General features: G+C 42.6%; 2 pseudogenes; both read right to left on the bottom strand.

Annotated features, from left to right (window-relative positions):
- Positions 1 to 7,410: 7,410 nt before the first annotated feature.
- LOC121006566 lies at positions 7,411 to 7,611 on the bottom strand (annotated as a pseudogene).
- Positions 7,612 to 8,692: 1,081 nt separating this feature from the next.
- Positions 8,693 to 8,873, bottom strand: LOC121006574 (annotated as a pseudogene).
- Between the last annotated feature and the right edge of the window lie 11,947 nt (positions 8,874 to 20,820).

Raw genomic sequence — 20,820 nt, 5'->3', positions numbered from 1 at the left:
GGTTTGATGGTAAATGGGAAGGGGGCAGAGGAGGCCAGTTGCCAGTCCCCGAAGAGCATGGCTTCTGACTTGCCGCAGTTGACTTTGGCCCCTGAAGCTTGTCCGAACTCCTCGCAGGTCTGGACGAGTGTAGTCACCGAACGCCGGTCAGCGCAGAAGACGGTCACGTCGTCCATGTACAGCGAGCACTTGACCTCGTAGTGTCCAGGTCCTGGTGCGGTGATCCCTCTGATCTCCCCGTTCTGTCGGATAGCCTCCGCGAAGGATTCTATAACACAAACAAAAAGGAGAGGTGAAAGAGGGCAGCCTTGCCTGACCCCAGAGAGGACAGGGAAGGGGTCGGTCTTCCAGCGCCGTTCACCAACACCGTGCTGCAAATGTCAAAATACATCAGGTCAACAAAAGAACAGAACCTCCTGCCTAGACCTAGCCTGCGCAGCGCCTTGCCCATAAATTCGTGAGAGACCCGGTCGAATGCCTTCTCCTGGTCCAGGCTGACCAGGGCGGCATGAACACGGCGGTCCTGGATGTAGTGCACTGTGTCTCTCACAAGGGCGAGGCTGTCTGCGATCCTGCGGCCTGGAATGCCGCAGGTCTGGTCCGGGTGGACGATTCCGCCGATGACGACCTTCAGCCGATTGGCCAGTACCTTGGCGAGGATCTTGTAGTCCACGTTCAGGAGAGAGATGGGACGCCAGTTTTTCAGGTCACATCTCTCCCCCTTCCGCTTATACAGGATCGTGATCATTCCTTCCCTCAAGGATGGGGGCATTGTACCCTCCACCACCATCTCCCCATAGAGTTCCAACAGGTCCGGACAGATCAGGTCCCCCAGCGCTACATAGAGCTCTGCTGGGAGGCCGTCACTGCCCGGGGTCCTGCCGGGCCTAAAGGATCTAGCGGCAGAGAGCACCTCCCCCACCGTCAGAGGGTCATCCATGGCCTCCGTACCTGCAGGATCAAGGTGGTTAGTGGTACCTGACAGGAATTTATCGGCGGCCTTCTGGTCGGTGTTCCTCAGGGAGTAGAGGTCGCTGTAGAAGTCTGTGACAACTCCCATTACTTCCTCCTTCCCCGAACGCATGTTGCCATCTTTGTCTCGGAGTTCGTTCAGGGGCGTGTGGCCGGCGTGGAGTTTCCTGAAAAAGAACGAGTTACACTTCTCATCCTTATCCAGGTTTTCCACTTTGGAACGGAAGACGATTCGTCTGGATTCCTCCTCAAAGTGCCTTTTCAGGCTCTTTTTGGTCTTATCCAGGTCCTCCCCTACGTCCCAGCCGCACAGGTGAAGATCTTGCAGGGACTGCAACTCACGTTGCAGTGCTCTGAAGGCCTTCTTTTTCTCACACGCCTGATGTTGTTGCTTGGCCTGAAAGAAACAACGAAACTGGACTTTAACATACTCCCACCAGTCACTAGTACATTTAAAGAAGCATTTGTCGTTCCGCCAGGCTATGTAGGTATCCCTAAGCTCCGCCAGCACATCTCCCCGACTCAGCAGAGCGCAGTTCAGCTTCCAGGACCCACGGCCCGGGGGGAACCCGGTGCCTAGGGTGCACTGGACCTGAATGGCCCTGTGGTCGGAGAAGAAGCAGAGGACCATAGAGTGCCTACAGTGCCTGACTGCCCGAGAGGCAAACACGAAGTCGATCCGAGAACGGAGTGAGCCATCGGGCCGGCACCACGTATAATTAATGGAGCCGTTCCCCATGGATCCCACAACATCCTGCAAGGACGCCTCGGTCACCATCTCGATAAGCAGTTTGGAAGTGACGTCTAGCTTGCTTGAGGTCCCGGAGCTGCGTCCGTCCTCCTCTATCGGGCAGTTGAAGTCCCCGGCCATCACTACGGCCCTGGTGGTAGCAAGCTGCGGTCGTAGGGCCTGGAATAACTCCAGCAGCTCACCCTTGTCAGGGGAGGCGTACAGGTTGATGAGCCTAACCGGCTCTCCCGCCCAGGAGCCGTCTACGACAAGAAGCCTGCCGCAGATGTTCCCATAGATAAATCACATATATTCTAGACAAAACCAATCTCACACACTCAAAGACTGGTACCTCCTTTCTGTTAAATACAATCAAATTTCTTACATCCCATAGACTTTCCATAACACACATCATTATAAACCATAACATCCTTGATTTCAATTTCCCACAAGCACCCAAACCAAACATTGCATATCTCCAATCTACATGTACCACCCCCGTCAGTTCCTTGACCAATCCTCCTAATTTCATCCATACTTCATTTGCATATCCACACTCCCAAAACAAATGCCTAACTGATTCATTTGCACCACATCCTCCTCTTGGACACATTTCCGACCTAACAAGATCTCTCCTCTTTTGCACCTCACGCACAGGCAATATATTATGGAAACCCATCCACGCAATGTCTTTCTGTCTATTTGTTACACCATCAATAGAAAACTTTTTCCACACCCCCATTGCATCACTCGACCTCAAACTAGAAATATCACAAACAATCTCCTTCTGACATATTTTCACCATCACACCTTTCTTATCTTTAAAACCATTCATACTAATTGACAACAAATCATTCTTCTTTATAAAATTCTCAATCATTGCATACCAAGCAGGACAGCTAAAAGCAACAGGCACTCTCGCATCCCGCATGTACCACCTCAGACCATACAGCATCCATCCTGCAGCATACCGCGCCATAAAAGAACTCTTATTCTTTTTCTCTAATAAGACCACAAAAAACGTAATATAATTTATACCTAAAAAAATATGCAAATTAGGTATTCCCATACCAACCTTCTCACACACTTTGTATACATTCTCTCTCTTCAATTTTTCCATGCGACTTCCCCAAAAAAAAGGTAAACATCATTTTCTCACCTTTCAGCAGTTTTTTAGCATTAACTGGGTATACCAAATATACAAAAAGAATCAAGGGAAAAATTATTGCCTTAATAATGAGCACCTTACCAGTAAATGTAAGTTCTCTCATCCGCCAAAAATGTATCTTCTTTTCAATCTTCATACAGCACTCATCCCAACTCTCATTCCCTTTCAAGTCCACACCGAACCATATCCCTAAAACTTTTACCGCACCTTCCTCATTTTTCACATTCTCAAACTTAATACTTGCATCGCCAAAACATTTAAAAATACATTTATCCCAATTCACCTTAAAACCTGACGCTCCACAAAAAAGATCTAAACACAATCTACTTCTTCTAATTGCAGCCATATTATCATTCAGAATCACAATATCATCCATATAACTTAACACATTAACAGTTTGTCCCATACTTCCAGGAATCCGCAACCCAGACATAACTTTATCCTTTCTCATCACACATAACAGTACCTCAATTACACACACAAACAACATTGGCGACATCGGACATCCTTGTCTCACACCAGATCTAATCCGTATTTCCTCACTTAACCATCCATTCACCAAAAATCTGCTTTTAGCCTCCTTATACAAACTTTTAACACACTCTAAGTACTTTTTCAGGAAACCCATCCTTTCTAATACAACAAACATAAACTCATGCGCAACCCTATCAAACGCTTTCTCAAAGTCAACCATAAATAACATACATTTTTGCTTTCGACTCATACAATCACCAATTATATCACGCAATAATAATAAATTATCAGACATACTCCTGCCTGGAATGGCACATACCTGATCCTCACCCACAACATTCCCAATCACACTTCTCATCCTACCAGCCAATAACTTGCTAAAAACCTTGTAATCCGAGTTCAGTAAAGAAATCGGCCTCCAATTTTCAAGTTTTGTCTTTGACCCTTTTTTGTGGATCAAAACAACAACACTCTCTTTCATACTTTCACTTAACACCCCAAACTCCCACATAAACCTGCATACTTCCACCAAATCATCACCTATCCACGCCCAAGCTTTCTCATACAGCTCTATTGGGATACCATCCAAACCAGGGGTTTTATTTTTCTTACTTTCCTTAACCACATTCCTTATTTCAACACCAGTAATTTCCTTACACATATCCACACATTCCTCTTTACACAGTTTTTTATCCATCTTATCCAAAACCTCACTCATTAAACTTGCATCAATCCATTTTTTTTCAAACAACTCTTGATAAAAAACCTCAACCACACTCATTACTTCTTTTCCACTAACACTTTCCCCTTTCTTATTCATAATCTCTTCCATTTTATCTTTTTTGCTACATATCTTCTTAAAGAAGAAACTGGTGCATTTTTATCCAGATATTCCACCTTAGATCTATATATGATCTCTTGACCTTTTTTCTCAACAAACTTTTTCTTTTGTTTTTTTACTTCCATCAGTAAATCACTTACATCAACCCCTAATTCACGCAATTTTTTCAACCAATCATATCTCGCATTTAACTCTTTATATTCATTCCTTAACATGCGCGCTTTTTTATATCCCCATTTTTTTTAAAAAGACTTAATTTTACACTTCACCCACTCCCACCATTTTAACACATCACAATATTCCTTTTTCCTTTTTTTCCAACTCTCATATTCAGTTTTAAAATCAGCCATAATTTTTCCATCCTCCAAAAGACTGACGTTCAACTTCCACACTCCACGTCCATATTCACACCCCACTTCCCCTTCAAACTGACATAATAGGAACATATGATCAGTAAAACATACACTATCTTGCACAAATTTCTTACATTTCAAACCTCTACTAATGAAAACGAAATCTATCCTAGAACTAATATTTTCCCTATCTGATATAAATGTATCCATTGGTGACCTACCTATACACACCCCAGCATCTTCGAAGGAGTAATCTGTTATTATCTGACACAATTTTTTCCCAGTTACATCCTTTTTACCCCCTTCAATCACACAATTAAAATCTCCTAACAAAATAGTTGGTAACCTCCCTGACAAAAATACATTCAATTTCTCCAACAATTCCAATCTTTCTTCCTTTCTAACAGAACCATACACATTCACTATTCTTATCTTCCATTTTTCATATTTCACCACCGCACTCACACATCGACCTATTTCCACCACCGTATAATTATCAAAACTTAAATCCTTATTATTAAGTAAGATTCCGACTCCATCGTTCTTATTTGCGTCTGAACCAGACCAAATTGAGTCGCCACCTAACCAATCTTTCCCACATAGGGAGTCTGAAATCCCACATTCTTGTAAGGCAATAATGTCAGCTTTTTGTTTCTTTAAGAAGTCAAAAACTACAGTTCTTTTATGCTTTGACTTTAACAGCCTAACATTCAGGGATAGTGCATTAAATGAAGCTTTGGTCTCCATATAATGATTTTTTGCCTTACATAATTATTGCAAGCCCACATCTTCCTCAACCTGGACTTTCGTGAGGCTGGTAGCCTGAGGAAAAGAGAGCAGTCCCGACTCCTTCTAAAAAAGGAACGTTATCCGGGATTGAAGTACCTGGATACACATCTCTTCTAACCGGACTCACCCCTTCTGCTTCTGATGGCGAAAAAACCCTCGGCCTTTTAGGGGTCATACCACATTCCTCCTCCGCTGGTCTAGTTGTACCCGTCGTGAAATCCCCTTGCCCTCCAAACTCCTCCTCTGCTGACGCTGCATCACTGCATTCCAAATCCGGTGTACGGGAGAGCGAGGATCCTACCTCACCTCCACCTTCTCCATCTCCGTGTAGTCCCGTCTGGACATCGGAGAGCTGAGGAATATCTTCCACAGTGGAAATTTCCATCCCTCCTCCTTCTTCCTCCTGCTCGACCTCAACCGGCACCTCTATCTGAGGTTCTGGGTTCACGGCCCCTTCCTCAGAAGGCCCTGCAACATCTCCTCTCACCACATCTGTGTAGGTTCTTCTCTCAAACCTTGAGGGACATTTTCTAAAGACATGCCCCTCTCTCCCACACACATTACAAACTGGCTGGTTTGTACATGTCGCTGCCAAATGACCTGTTTTTCCACACGGGTTGCATTTCAGGAGAGTCTCAGTGCATCTGTCCTGAGTATGCCCGTACACCTTGCACTTTCGACAGAACTCTGGAGCACCAGTAAAGAAAAGAATTCCAGCATCTCTCCCTATAGCAAACCTCTGAGGAGGATATCTCAAGCCGCCTGGACTATCAAGGTCCTCAGCAAAGCGAACAAAGTACTTGTATTTACCCGTCCAAATCCCTTCAGAATTTTTGACTGGGTGCGAGTAATGAATGTAAGTACAATAGTTTTGCAAAAACAATTCAATATTTTCTCTTCTTACGTATGGATTGAACATTAGAACAACCAAATGAACGTCCTCATTAAATAACAAAATAAAGGTTACCCCATCAAGTGCAGGATTCTTTTCATTCGTTTTCAGAAATAAATGAAGATTATGACATGCTCCTGCCGATTTCAAGACAAGGGTGTACATACCTTTCCTTGGGTCTTGTAAACAGAGAATATCTTCTCTTGCGACATGTAAGATCTTGAATAGTACTTCATGCACAAGATGCTCCAGCGTAAAGATGTTCCTTTTCTCCTCGTCGATGCAGATTCCAAAACCGAATTTGACCCGGGGTTCCCTGGTCCTGGCATGGCGGATCCTCACTCCCATGATCGCCTCTCCGAAAAAACCACCCCCTACCCCCAATAGCAGCGGGCAGCTTAAGCCTGTAAAAGGCGATGCTGCAAGGCCGAGGGCATGGTTGGGCTTCTCCTGACAAGAGCAATCCTGGCAAGACCAAGGAGTACAGTATAAGAACAGATACTCCACTTGATCTTAGCCAAAAGGGGCCTCGACAACGGGGCCGCTTATCGCCATTGCAAAGCACTTCTCAAGGCAACCGCCTACGGGCCCCAGCCCCAGACACAGTCCGGGAGGCTTCCTTCTCCTCTCTCACAAACCAGGGAAAACGTGCGTCCTACGCTCAGAAGTCACCAGCATTATGCTCCTCTTTGTGTTCGCCATCTGCATAGCTCCACCCCCACCAGCCACTTTTGCACACGCCTTTTTTATTCGCACGCAATTCCTGGTGCCATAGCACGCCAAGCAAAAAAACGTATAGGAGTGAATGGAGAAGTAGTAGTGAGAAAAAAAAGGAAGTATGCATTGTTGATTGTGATGTCACGGCCCCATTGTTGAGTGTTCCATCAGGGCCCTTGTGATGTCATCCAATGACCTGACCTTACTTGACCTCTTTGACCTCTTGACCTGACAAGGCTCTTGTGACACGTGCAGTGTTCCGTCCATTGTCCAGACAAGGCAGGTGCTGATACATAGGAAGTGCTGGACTACTTGTTAACCTCCAAGTAATCCAGTTCAAAGGATCCACAAGAGGGAGACATGGGCAAACTTTACTCATTTATTATTACAGCACTGGAAAAGCTAAATGGTTACATCCAGCCAACTTGCTACAAAAGTACTAAATGGTCAATTCACAGGAACAACTCAGCATCCCAAGTGTGCACAACTGGCCCAAAGCAAAACCAAGGTGTGTGGAGGTCCAAACACTTCATTCAGGTGATAAGCCAATTAACTAACCCATCAGTCTTTTTCCAACTCCTTGTTTGAAAAATCCATTTAATATATGGTCCCCAGATAGGGGACGTATCAGATATTAAACTGATAAGAACAGATTTATTTATTTATTTAATTTATTTATTTATTTTTCTTTATTTCATACAAAACTCAGAAAACACCTCCCATGTTAAGTGATAAAGTCACAAATGTCCAACAAGAGTGAATGTGGTAAGAAGGAGCTGAGAGATTCCAAGTCCAGCTGTCGTTCCTCCGCACGGCCCGCCTCATAAAACCGGCCGGGGGCTGCTGGGTGAGCAGGAGACCAAATCTCTTCTTGATGGAGAAGCGATGTCGGGAATACTTGTCATCGGGAGAGAAGCGGGCTGGATGGGCTGAAGAGGTCAGCTGTCCACTGGGAGCCACTTTCTTCATGGTGTACACCCGATCTCCCTGCTCATCCAGGTAATACTGCAGGAACATATCTGCCGCGTACAGTATAAGAACAGATACTACACTTGATCTTAGCCAAAAGGGGCCTCGACAACGGGGCCGCTTATCGCCATTGCAAAGCACTTCTCAAGGCAACAGCCTACGGGCCCCAGCCCCAGACACAGTCCGGGAGGCTTCCTTCTCCTCTCTCACAAACCAGGGAAAACGTGCGTCCTACGCTCAGAAGTCACCAGCATTATGCTCCTCTTTGTGTTCGCCATCTGCATAGCTCCACCCCCACCTGCCACTTTTGCACACGCCTTTTTTATTCGCACGCAATTCCTGGTGCCATAGCACGCCAAGCAGAAAAACGTATAGGAGTGAATGGAGAAGTAGTAGTGAGAAAAAAAAGGAAGTATGCATTGTTGATTGTGATGTCACGGCCCCATTGTTGAGTGTTCCATCAGGGCCCTTGTGATGTCATCCAATGACCTGACCTTACTTGACCTCTTTGACCTCTTGACCTGACAAGGCTCTTGTGACACGTGCAGTGTTCCGTCCATTGTCCAGACAAGGCAGATGCTGATACATAGGAAGTGCTAGACTACTTGTTAACCTCCAAGTAATCCAGTTCAAAGGATCCACAAGAGGGAGACATGGGCAAACTTTACTCATTTATTATTACAGAACTGGAAAAGCTAAATGGTTACATCCAGCCAACTTGCTACAAAAGTACTAAATGGTCAATTCACAGGAACAACTCAGCATCCCAAGTGTGCACAACTGGCCCAAAGCAAAACCAAGGTGTGTGGAGGTCCAAACACTTCATTCAGGTGATAAGCCAATTAACTAACCCATCAGTCTTTTTCCAACTCCCTGTTCGAAAAATCCATTTAATATATGGTCCCCAGATAGGGGACGTATCAGATATTAAACTGATAAGAACAGATTTATTTATTTATTTAATTTATTTATTTTTCTTTATTTCATACAAAACTCAGAAAACACATCCCATGTTAAGTGATAAAGTCACAAATGTCCAACAAGAGTGCATGTGGTAAGAAGGAGCTGAGAGATTCCAAGTCCAGCTGTCGTTCCTCCGCACGGCCCGCCTCATAAAACCGGCTGGGGCTGCTGGGTGAGCAGGAGACCAAATCTCTTCTTGATGGAGAAGCGATGTCGGGAATACTTGTCATCGGGAGAGAAGCGGGCTGAATGGGCTGAAGAGGTCAGCTGTCCACTGGGAGCCACTTTCTTCATGGTGTACACCCGATCTCCCTGCTCATCCAGGTAATTTTATTTTTTTATTTTTTTTAAAACCACTCAGGGTTAAATAAATGCAACATAGTATGAAAAAACCGAAGCCCTTTCAAACTTCGCACAATTGCTTTATCACCTCATCACAGCAGTTATTCTTTATTTATCCTTTTTATATTTTCCTTTTTATTAAGCCAGGTAATAAATCAAGTCTTAACCAAAAACCGCCATTTCTTATGTTTCCAAACTCCTTCTGCATCCATATCACTTTTACGCAAATCCCACAAATAAATCACGTACATCCTCGATAATACCAATTTAACACATTCAGAAACCGACACCTCTTTTCTTTTAAACACTAACAAATTCCGCACATCCCATAGGCTCTCCATAACACACATAACAATAAACCACAACATCCTCGACTTAACTTTCCCATTTGCACCTATACCATACATAGCATTTTTCCCTTTTATATTCCTAATCCCAGTCAATTCCTTAATTAAACCTCCAAGCGCCGCCCATAAAACCTTAGCATAGTTACATTCCCAGAAAAGATGTCTGACCGACTCGCAATCACCACATCCATTCTCTCGGACACACTTCTGACTTTACCAAATCTCTCTTCTGGAATTCTCGTACAGGCAAAACATTATGAAACCCCATCCATGCTACATCTATTTGTCTATTCGACACACCATCGGTAGAAAGATTCTTCCATACCTCAACAGCTTCATTTGACCTTAAACTCAATATATCACATACAATCTCATCCTTACGAATTTTCTCCATCACAATATTCTTGAGTTTAAAATCTTTCATACTGAGTGACCACAAATCATACTTTTTTACAAAATTCTCAATTATCACATACCAGACAGGACACCTAAACGCCACTGGGACTCTCGCATCACGTACATACCACTTTAACCCATACAACATCCATCCTGATGTATACCGCACCATACATGAGCTCTTGTTGTTTTTTCCTAATAAACACACAATCAATTTAATATAATTAACACTCAGAAACACATGAAGATTTACAATACCCAAACCACCATTCTTCATCAATTTATATACATACTCCCTCTTTAATTTTTCTATCCGACCTCCCCATATGAACACAAAAATCATTCTTTCCACTTTTATCACTTTTCTTACACTTGCAGGGTAGACTGAAAAAACAAATAAAATTATCGGCAAAATTACCGCCTTAATTATAAGTACCTTACCCGTTAATGTCAGTTCTCTCAATCTCCAAAAATTCATCTTTCTCTCAATCTTTTGACCACACTCTGCCCAACTTTCATTCCCTTTCAAGTCATCATTAAACCATACTCCCAATATCTTCACCGCACCTACTTCATTTTTAACACCCTCCAAACCAATATTCTTATCACCAAAACATTTAAAAATACACTTGTCCCAATTCACCTTAAATCCAGATGCACCACAAAAAAAGTCCAGACAAAGCTTCCCCCTTCTAATTGCAGCCATATTATTGTTCAAAATCACAATGTCATCCATATAACTTAGTACATTAACCGTCTTGCCCTCACTCCCTGGAATCAACATACCACTCATTACCTTATCCTTTCTCATTACACATAACAAAACTTCAATTACACACACGAACAACATAGGAGACAACGGACATCCTTGCCTTACACCCGATTTAATGCTAACTTCTTTACTTAACCAACCATTCACCAAAACACAACTTCTAGCATCCTTATAAAAACTTTTAATACTATTCAAAAACATACTGGGGAAACCCATCTTTTCCAAAACAGCAAACATAAAATCATGCGCCACCCTATCAAACGCTTTTTCGAAATCTATCATTAACAACATACATTTTTGTTTTCGACACAGACAATCTCCATTCAAATCACGTAAAAGTATCAGATTATCAGTCATACTTCTCCCAGGCACTGCACACAATTGATCCTCATAAACAATACTCCCAATAACATTCCTCATTCTCCCTGATAAAACCTTCGCATAAATTTTGTAGTCCGAATTCAATAATGAAATCGGCCTCCAATTTTCAATTCTTTTTTTGTCCCCCTTTTTTTTAAATATCAGAACAACCACACTTTCCTTCATACTTTCACTTATAACACCATATTTCCACATATACTTGCAAATCCCCATCAGATTATCCCCCATCCAATCCCAAGCTTTCATATATAATTCGACCGGAATCCCATCCATTCCTGGAGTCTTATTTTTTTTACTCTCCATAACCATTTTTTTTACTTCATCAATCGTAATTTCATCACACAACCTCTTACATTCTTCTTCACTAAGTTTATCTTCCAATTTACTCAACACATCATACATTAAATTTTTGTCAACCCACTTCTTAGCAAACAAATCTTGATAGAATTCCTCAATCACACTCATCACACCGTCACCATTAACACATAACCCGTCCTTGCTCCAAATCTCATCCATATCATTTCTACGCCCACATACTTTTTTAAAGAAAAAACGGGTACATTTTTCATCCTTATCTAGTTTTTCCACTCTCGACCTATATATAATTTCTTTTCCCTTCTTTTCCACAATCATTTTCTTTTGTCTTCTCACATCATCCAACAAATCATTAACATCAACTCCTAATGAACGCAATTTCAACAACCATTCATACCTCTTGATCAACTCATTATTCTCATTTCTTAACATTCTTGATTTTTTGTAACCCCATTTTTTGAAAAAAACCTTAATCTTCCCTTTAACCCACTCCCACCACTCTAACACATCATTATATTCATTTTTCCTAACTTTCCACAACTCATACTCAATTCTAAAAGCAGTCATAATCCTTTCATCTTCCAACAATCTTACATTTAATTTCCATACGCCCCCTCCGTATCTACTAACAACCCCACTTGAAACACGGCATGATATAAGCATATGATCAGTAAACAATACACTCTTTTGCGAAAATTGACTACCCTTCAAACCATTATTAATAAAAATAAAATCTATTCTGGAACTAATCTTACCCCTATCAGAGATATATGTGTCTAATGGTACGCCACCTTTAACCACAGCTGTATCAATGAAAGAAAAATCTGTCACCATTTGACACAATCTATCTCCAGTTACATCTTTTTTCCTTCCGTCAATCACACAATTGAAGTCACCAAGCATAATCGTTGGTAATCTTCCAGGCAAATAAACACTCAACTTATCCAATAATTCCAATCTTTCCTTCTTCCTAACTGAACCATACACATTCACAACTCTCACCTTCCATTTCCTATATCTCACTACAGCAATCATACATCTACCTGTCTCCACCACTATATAGCTATCAAAACTTAGTTCCCTATTACCTAACAACACCCCCACACCATCATTTTTATTGGTCGTCGACCCAGACCAAACTGAGGCACCATCAGTCCAGTCTTTTCCACATGAACTGTCCGAAATGCCGCACTCTTGTAAACATATAATGTCAGCTTTCTGTTTTTTAAGGTAATCAAAGATGGTAGTCCTTCTTATCTTAGATTTTAGAACACGGACATTTAAGGATAGTGCATTAATGGCAATTTTGGTTTCCATATATTTATTTTCTGCGACACATAATTGCCAGATCCCCACATCTTCCTCAGCCTATCCCTCCGGGAGATGGGTAACTTTCGGCGCAAACAGCACCTTTTCCTCCCTCTAAAAAAGGAGCATTCCCCGTGAATGGGGTCTCTGGATACGCACCCCTTGCGGGACTTGCCTCCTCTTCACTTAAAGGTGATAGCAGCCTCTGCCTTTTCGGAGTTACACACAGCATGTCCTCTAGGCTTCTTCCACTAACCGAGGAGAAATCACCCTGGCCGCCATGCTCTTCCTGCAAAAGCTCATCTTCACTCCATACAATAGGGGTTTCAGCGAGGGAAGACGCCGCCCCTCCTTCACCCTCTCCATGAAGTCCAGACTGAACGTCTGAAATAATTGCAGACATTTCATCAATTACAGAGAGGTCCATCTCGTCTCCCTCTGCAACATGCGCCTCAGCAGCCACCTCCACTGCGGCCTCCGCCACCACCTCTTCCACCTGAGGTGCAGGGTTCACTGCCCCTCCCCCAGTAAACCTCGCCGGGACCGGGTCTCTCCTTAGCACATCCGCATAAGATCGCTTGTCAAACCTTGAGGGGCATTTACGGAACACATGCCCTTCTTTACTGCAGACATTACAAACCGGTTTTCCATTACAAGCGTCAGCCAGGTGGCCAGTCTTACCACACCAATTACATCTCAGGGTGGTTGAAGTACATCCATCCTGAGTATGGCCATAAATCTTACATTTGCGACAATAAGATGGAGGATTTGAAAAGAAGAGGAGATCGGCATCTCTTCCTATAGCAAAGCTCAAAGGTGGGTAACGTACACCACCCGGACCATCTGGGTCCTCTGCAAACCGCACGAAAAATTTATGTTTTCCAGTCCACAACCCTTGTGAATTCAAAATCTTATGAGAGTATTTGACATGAGAACAATATTTCTGAAGAAAAAGTTCAATATGTTCAGTTTTCACATAAGGGTTAAACATCAATACAACCAGATGAACGTCGTTGTTAGACAATAAGATAAATGTAACACCATCCAAGGCTGGATTAGACTCATTATCCTGAAGACGAAGATACACATTCTGATATGCTCCTGTAGAATTCAAAACAAGCGTGTACACACCTTTACGAGGATCCTGTAGGCAGAAGATGTCGTTTCTCTCGATACGAAGAATCTTGAAGAGTATCTCGTGCACCAGGTATTCCAGAGTAAAAAGGTCCCTCTTGTCCTCAGCAATACAAATGGCGTAGCCATTTTTGACCCGGAGATCCCGGCCCTCAGCGTAACGAACCTTCACGCCCATGATCACTTCCTTAAATAAGCCAATGCCTACCCCTAATAGCAGCAAGTGGCTTAACCTTAAAAAGGCGATGCCACAGGGCCAACGGCATGGCAGTGCTTCCTCTGACAAGACAAAATCTTGCCAAAAGGCCGAGAAGCAATCACGGCAAGACCAAGGAGTACAGTATAAGAACAGGTACTACACTTGATCTTAGCCAAAAGGGGCCTCGACAACGGGGCCGCTTATCGCCATTGCAAAGCACTTCTCAAGGCAACAGCCTACTGGCCCCAGCCCCAGACACAGTCCGGGAGGCTTCCTTCTCCTCTCTCACAAACCAGGGAAAACGTGCGTCCTACGCTCAGAAGTCACCAGCATTATGCTCCTCTTTGTGTTCGCCATCTGCATAGCTCCACCCGCCACTTTTGCACACGCCTTTTTTATTCGCACGCAATTCCTGGTGCCATAGCACGCCAAGCAGAAAAACGTATAGGAGTGAATGGAGAAGTAGTAGTGAGAAAAAAAAGAAAGTAGGCATTGTTGATTGTGATGTCACGGCCCCATTGTTGAGTGTTCCATCAGGGCCCTTGTGATGTCATCCAATGACCTGACCTTACTTGACCTCTTTGACCTCTTGACCTGACAAGGCTCTTGTGACACGTGCAGTGTTCCGTCCATTGTCCAGACAAGGCAGGTGCTGATACATAGGAAGTGCTGGACTACTTGTTAACCTCCAAGTAATCCAGTTCAAAGGATCCACAAGAGGGAGACATGGGCAAACTTTACTCATTTATTATTACAGCACTGGAAAAGCTAAATGGTTACATCCAGCCAACTTGCTACAAAAGTACTAAATGGTCAATTCTCAGGAACAACTCAGCATCCCAAGTGTGCACAACTGGCCCAAAGCAAAACCAAGGTGCGTGGAGGTCCAAACACTTCATTCAGGTGATAAGCCAATTAACTAACCCATCAGTCTTTTTCCAACTCCCTGTTCAAAAAATCCATTTAATATATGGTCCCCAGATAGGGGACGTATCAGATAATTAACTGATAAGAACAGATTTATTTATTTATTTAATTAATTTATTTATTTTTCTTTATTTCATACAAAACTCAGTAAACACCTCCCATGTTAAGTGATAAAGTCACAAATGTCCAACAAGAGTGAATGTGGTAAGAAGGAGCTGAGAGATTCCAAGTCCAGCTGTCGTTCCTCCGCACAGCCCGCCTCATAAAACCGGCCGGGGCTGCTGGGTGAGCAGGAGACCAAATCTCTTCTTGATGGAGAAGCGATGTCGGGAATACTTGTCATCGGGAGAGAAGCGGGCTGGATGGGCTGAAGAGGTCAGCTGTCCACTGGGAGCCACTTTCTTCATGGTGTACACCCGATCTCCCTGCTCATCCAGGTAATTTTATTTTATTTTTATTTTTTTTTAAACCGCTCAGGGTTAAATATCAGCAATACAGTATGCAAGATCAAAGTAACTTCATACTCTTCCCTGCTGTTATCAAACTCATCATCGCTAGAACTCTCACCAGAAAACGCCATTTTAAGTGCTTCCAAACACCCTCTGCATCCATACCCTTTTTCTGGCACTCCCATAAATAAATCACGTAAAGCCTGGACAAAACAATCTTCACACATTCACGAAACGATACCTTTTCCTTTTTGAAAACAAGCAAATTACGAACGTCCCATAAACTTTCCATTACACATAACATAATAAACCACAACATTCTTGTTCTTAATTTTCCACATGCACCCATTCCAAACAAAGCGCATCTTAAATTCATTTGTGCGACCCCAGTCAAATCCTTTATCAAACCTCCAAGTTTCTCCCATACCTCTTGTGCATACCCACATTCCCACATCAAATGCGTAACTGATTCGCACTCACCACACTCTTCCCGTGGGCATACATCCGATCTAACTAAGTCTCTTTTTTTTTGTACCTCACGCACCGGTAAAATATTGTGAAAACACATCCATGCGATATCTTTCTGTCGATTTGTTATACCCTTTATAGCAAATTTCTTCCACACACTTTCAGCTTCATTTGAACCTAAACTTAAAATATCACACACTATCTCCTTCTGCCTAATTTTCTTCATCACCAACTTCCTATTTTTAAAATCATTCATACCAACTGATAACAAATCATTCTCCTTAATAAACTTCTCTATCATAACATACCATACCGGACACCTAAAAGCAACAGGCACTCTAGCATCACGCACACACCATCTCAAACCATAAAACATCCAACCTGCCATGTACCGTACCATACAAGCACTTTTCCTTTCCTTTCCTTACCAACCAAAACCACTACTAACTTAATATAACTTACCCCTAAAAAAAGATAAAGATTAACAAGCCCCAATCCACCATTCTCAACCAGCTTATACACATGCTCTCTCTTCAATCTTTCCATCCGTGTCCCCCATAAAAAAGTAAAAATCATTTTTTCTATTTTTTTCACATTTTTAACACATACCGGATAAATAGAAAAAACAAAAAGAATAATTGGCAGTATCACTGCCTTAATAATTAACTCTTTACCTCCCAAAGAAAGATTACGCAACCTCCAAAAATTCAATTTCCTTTCAATTTTCTTTCCGCACTCATTCCAACTTTCATACCCCTTCAAATCATCATTGAACCAGATTCCTAATATTTTGACAGCACCTTCCTCATTCCTTACCGACTCCAGTTTAATACTATTATCCCAAAAACACTTAAAAGTACATTTCTCCCAGTTTACCTTGAAACCTGATATTCCACAAAATAAATCTAAACACAATCTTCCTCTCCTAATTGCAGCCATATTATCATTCAAGATCACAACATCATCCATATAACTTAACACATTCACAGACTTACCCATACTCCCAGGGATCAACATTCCACGCATAACCTTGTCCCTCCTCTTTAAACATAACAAAACCTCAATCACACAAATAAACAACATTGGTGACATTGGGCACCCCTGTCTTACTCCAGATTTAATCCAAATCATCTCACTCAACCATCCATTAACCAAAAATCTACTCTTTGCATTCCTATACAAACCTTTTATACAATTCAGAAATTTATTCGGAAAACCCATTCTCTTCAAGACAGTAAACAAAAACTCATGTGCAACCCTATCGAAAGCTTTCTCGAAATCAATCATTAGAAGCATACATTTCTGTTTCCTACTTGCACAATCTCCAAGCACATCACGTAACAAAAGTAAATTGTCTGACATACATCTCCCAGGAACAGCACATACTTGATCTTCATCCACAACACTCCCAATCACTTTTTTCATCCTATTTGCCAATAACTTACTGAAAATTTTGTAATCGACGTTTAACAAAGAAATGGGTCTCCAATTTTTCAATTCTTTCTTATCACCTTTTTTGTGAATTAATACAACTACACTCTCCTCCATAGATTTACTTAACTTCCCATGCATCCACATAAATTTACAAATTTCCACCACATCCTCACCAATCCAATCCCAAGTCTTTATGTAAAATTCAATTGGTATCCCATCCAAACCAGGAGTTTTATTTTTCTTTGTCTCCATAACCACCTTTCTGACTTCATCCGCAGAGATCTCCTCATACAGTCCCCTACATTCATCATCATTAAGCCTCATCTCCATATTTCCCAACACATCCCCCATAAGACTTTTGTCAATCCATTTGCCATCAAACAATTCTTGATAGAAATTTTCAACCACACTCATCACCTCTTTCCCTTTTAGACATTCCCCATTTTTATTCATCACTTCAGCCATATCCGTTTTATTACCACATACTTTCTTAAAAAAGAACCTAGTGCATTTTTTGTTTTTTTCCAGATGCTCAACCTTGGATCTATATATAATTTCTTTTCCCTTCCTCTCAATAAATGCATTTTTTTGTTTTCTTGTCTCATCCAACAGATCATTCACATCTACACCTAATGATCTAAGTTTTAGTAACCAATCATACCTTACACACCACTCTTTGCATTCATTCCTCAATTTTTTTGCTTTTTTATATCCACTTTTACGAAAAAACATTTTCGTTTTAGTTTTGACCCAATCCCACCACTCTAAAACATCCCTATATTCATCTTTTCTTTTTCTCCACATCTCATATTCAAAATGAAAAGCAACCATAACACTTTCATCCTCTAACAAATTTACATTTAATTTCCATACCCCACTCCCATGCTTTTTTCCCATCATACATTCCATACGACAAAATAGAGCCCTATGATCAGAAAAGGAAGCCATCTTTAATGTGAAATCCCTACACTCTAATCCCTTAGTAAAGAAAAGAAAATCTATCCTAGAGCTGATGTTACCTCTGTCTGAAATATACGTATCTGAAGAAGACTTTCCCAAACACACGGCAGCATCAAAGAAAGAGAAATCAGTTAGAATTTGGTTTAGCTTGTTCCCAGTAATATCTATCTTTTCCCCCATAATCTCACAATTAAAGTCCCCCATCATTATTGTTGGCATTCTTCCTGTCAGATACACTTTTAATTTCTCAAACAAGTCCAGTCTTTCTTCTTTACGCACAGATCCATAAACATTCACTATCCTCATCTTCCATACACCATACTTCACCACAGCAATTATACATCTTCCTATATCCACCACCATATAACTATCAAAACTAAGTTTTTTGTTATTAAGTAGGATCCCCACACCATCATTCCTATTAGATAGTGAACCGGCCCAAACCGATGCACCATTTGTCCAGTCATTTTCACATGAGTGGTCACTGATGCCACATTCTTGAAGGGCTATGATGTCTGCCCCCTGTTTTTTGAGGAAGTCAAAAACACCTATCCGTCTTGCTTTTGATCTTAATAATCTTACATTTAAGGATAGCGCATTAAATGAAGTTTTGGCTTCCATATGTTAATTTTTTGTAATACATAATTACAGGAACCCCAGATCTTTCTCATCCTACATCTCCTTGAGGGTGGTAACTTGATGTGAAGATCCCTACCCCTATTGGGTCTAAAAAAAGGAGCATGATCCGGAATTTGGGATGTTACATACACACCCGATCTAATGGGACTTGCTTCTTCTCCGCCTAACGGAGGAATCAATCTCTGTCGTTTCGGAGTTCCGCCACTTTCATCTTCCGCCTCTCTTGGATGGGATGAGGAAAAGTCCCCCTGAATTACTCCTTCTTCAGATTCTGCTGCCGCTCCAGTCCAAATAACCGGGGTTCCAGGAGATCCAGCGAGGGAAACTTCCCCCTCACCTTCAACCACTCCCGATAGACCAGCCATGATTTCGGATATTTCCGGAAGGATGTCATCAGTTGAAGCGACCTCCATCCCGCCTTGCTCCACTGCAGGTACCTCTGTCTCAGGCTCTTCTACTTCAGGCTCTTCCACTTCAGGTACGAGGTTCACAGCCCCCGCCCCGGTGGGTCCAACAGGATCCCTCCTCAGGACATCCGCATATGAACGACCCCCGGACTTTGAAGGGCAATTACGAAAGACATGGCCTTCTCCACCACAAACTTTACACACCGGTAAGTTTTTGCAAGAAGCAGCCAGGTGTCCTTCCCTGCCACACTTGTTACACAGTAGGGAAGTTGAGGTACATCCCTCCTGGGTATGACCATACTGTCTGCAGTGCCGACAATACTTTGGTGCACCAGTAAAAAAGAGGAGACCGGCGTCTCTTCTGATTGCAAACCTTTGGGGGGGGTAACGCATACCGCCCGGCCCATCTGCATCCTCGGCAAAACGCACATAGAATTTATATTTGCCTGTCCACAAACCTTCTGCGTTTTTTATTTGGTGAGAAAATTTTACGTATGAGCAATATTTACGCAAGAACATTTCAATGTATTCTCTTCTCACATGCGGGTTATACACTAATACAACCAAGTGTATGTCATCCTCATTATATAGGACAAAAAAGGTTAGTCCATCCAATTTTGGATTATTCACATTGACTTTTAAGAGCAAGTAGAAATTTTGACATGCAGCAGGAGTAGTCAGGACCAAAACTTGCTTACCTCCTCTAGGATCTTGAAGGCATAAGATATCCTCTCTCTTTAAATCCAAGGTCTTGAAAAGAACTTCATGCACCAAATACTGCGTCGTGAAGATATTCTTCTTGTCCTCATCAATAGCGAAGCCATACTTGACCCGGGGTTCCCCGGTCTCGGCGTACCTAATCCTCATGATCGCGTTCACAGGTAAACTTGGGACTAAGCCGCATCCCCTATAGCAGCAGGGAGGTAAGACACTGGCAATGAACCAGTGCTCCCCTCCCAGGCCGAGGAGTCGGGTACCCTCGCAAACCACCCTTGACAAGACACACGTTCCTGCCAAAAGGCCGAGAAGCGATCACAGGCAAGACCAAGGCGTACAGTATAAGAACAGATACTACACTTGATCTTAGCCAAAAGGGGCCTCGACAACGGGGCCGCTTATCGCCATTGCAAAGCACTTCTCAAGGCAACAGCCTACGGGCCCCAGCCCCAGACACAGTCCGGGAGGCTTCCTTCTCCTCTCTCACAAACCAGGGAAAACGTGCGTCCTACGCTCAGAAGTCACCAGCATTATGCTCCTCTTTGTGTTCGCCATCTGCATAGCTCCACCCCCACCCGCCACTTTTGCACACACCTTTTTTATTCGCACGCAATTCCTGGTGCCATAGCACGCCAAGCAGAAAAACGTATAGGAGTGAATGGAGAAGTAGTAGTGAGAAAAAAAAGGAAGTATGCATTGTTGATTGTGATGTCACGGCCCCATTGTTGAGTGTTCCATCAGGGCCCTTGTGATGTAA

The sequence above is a fragment of the Bufo bufo genome, chromosome 6 (genome assembly GCF_905171765.1).
Source record: "Bufo bufo chromosome 6, aBufBuf1.1, whole genome shotgun sequence".
NCBI lineage: Eukaryota > Metazoa > Chordata > Amphibia > Anura > Bufonidae > Bufo > Bufo bufo.
This window is presented reverse-complemented; position numbering and strand designations above follow the sequence as displayed.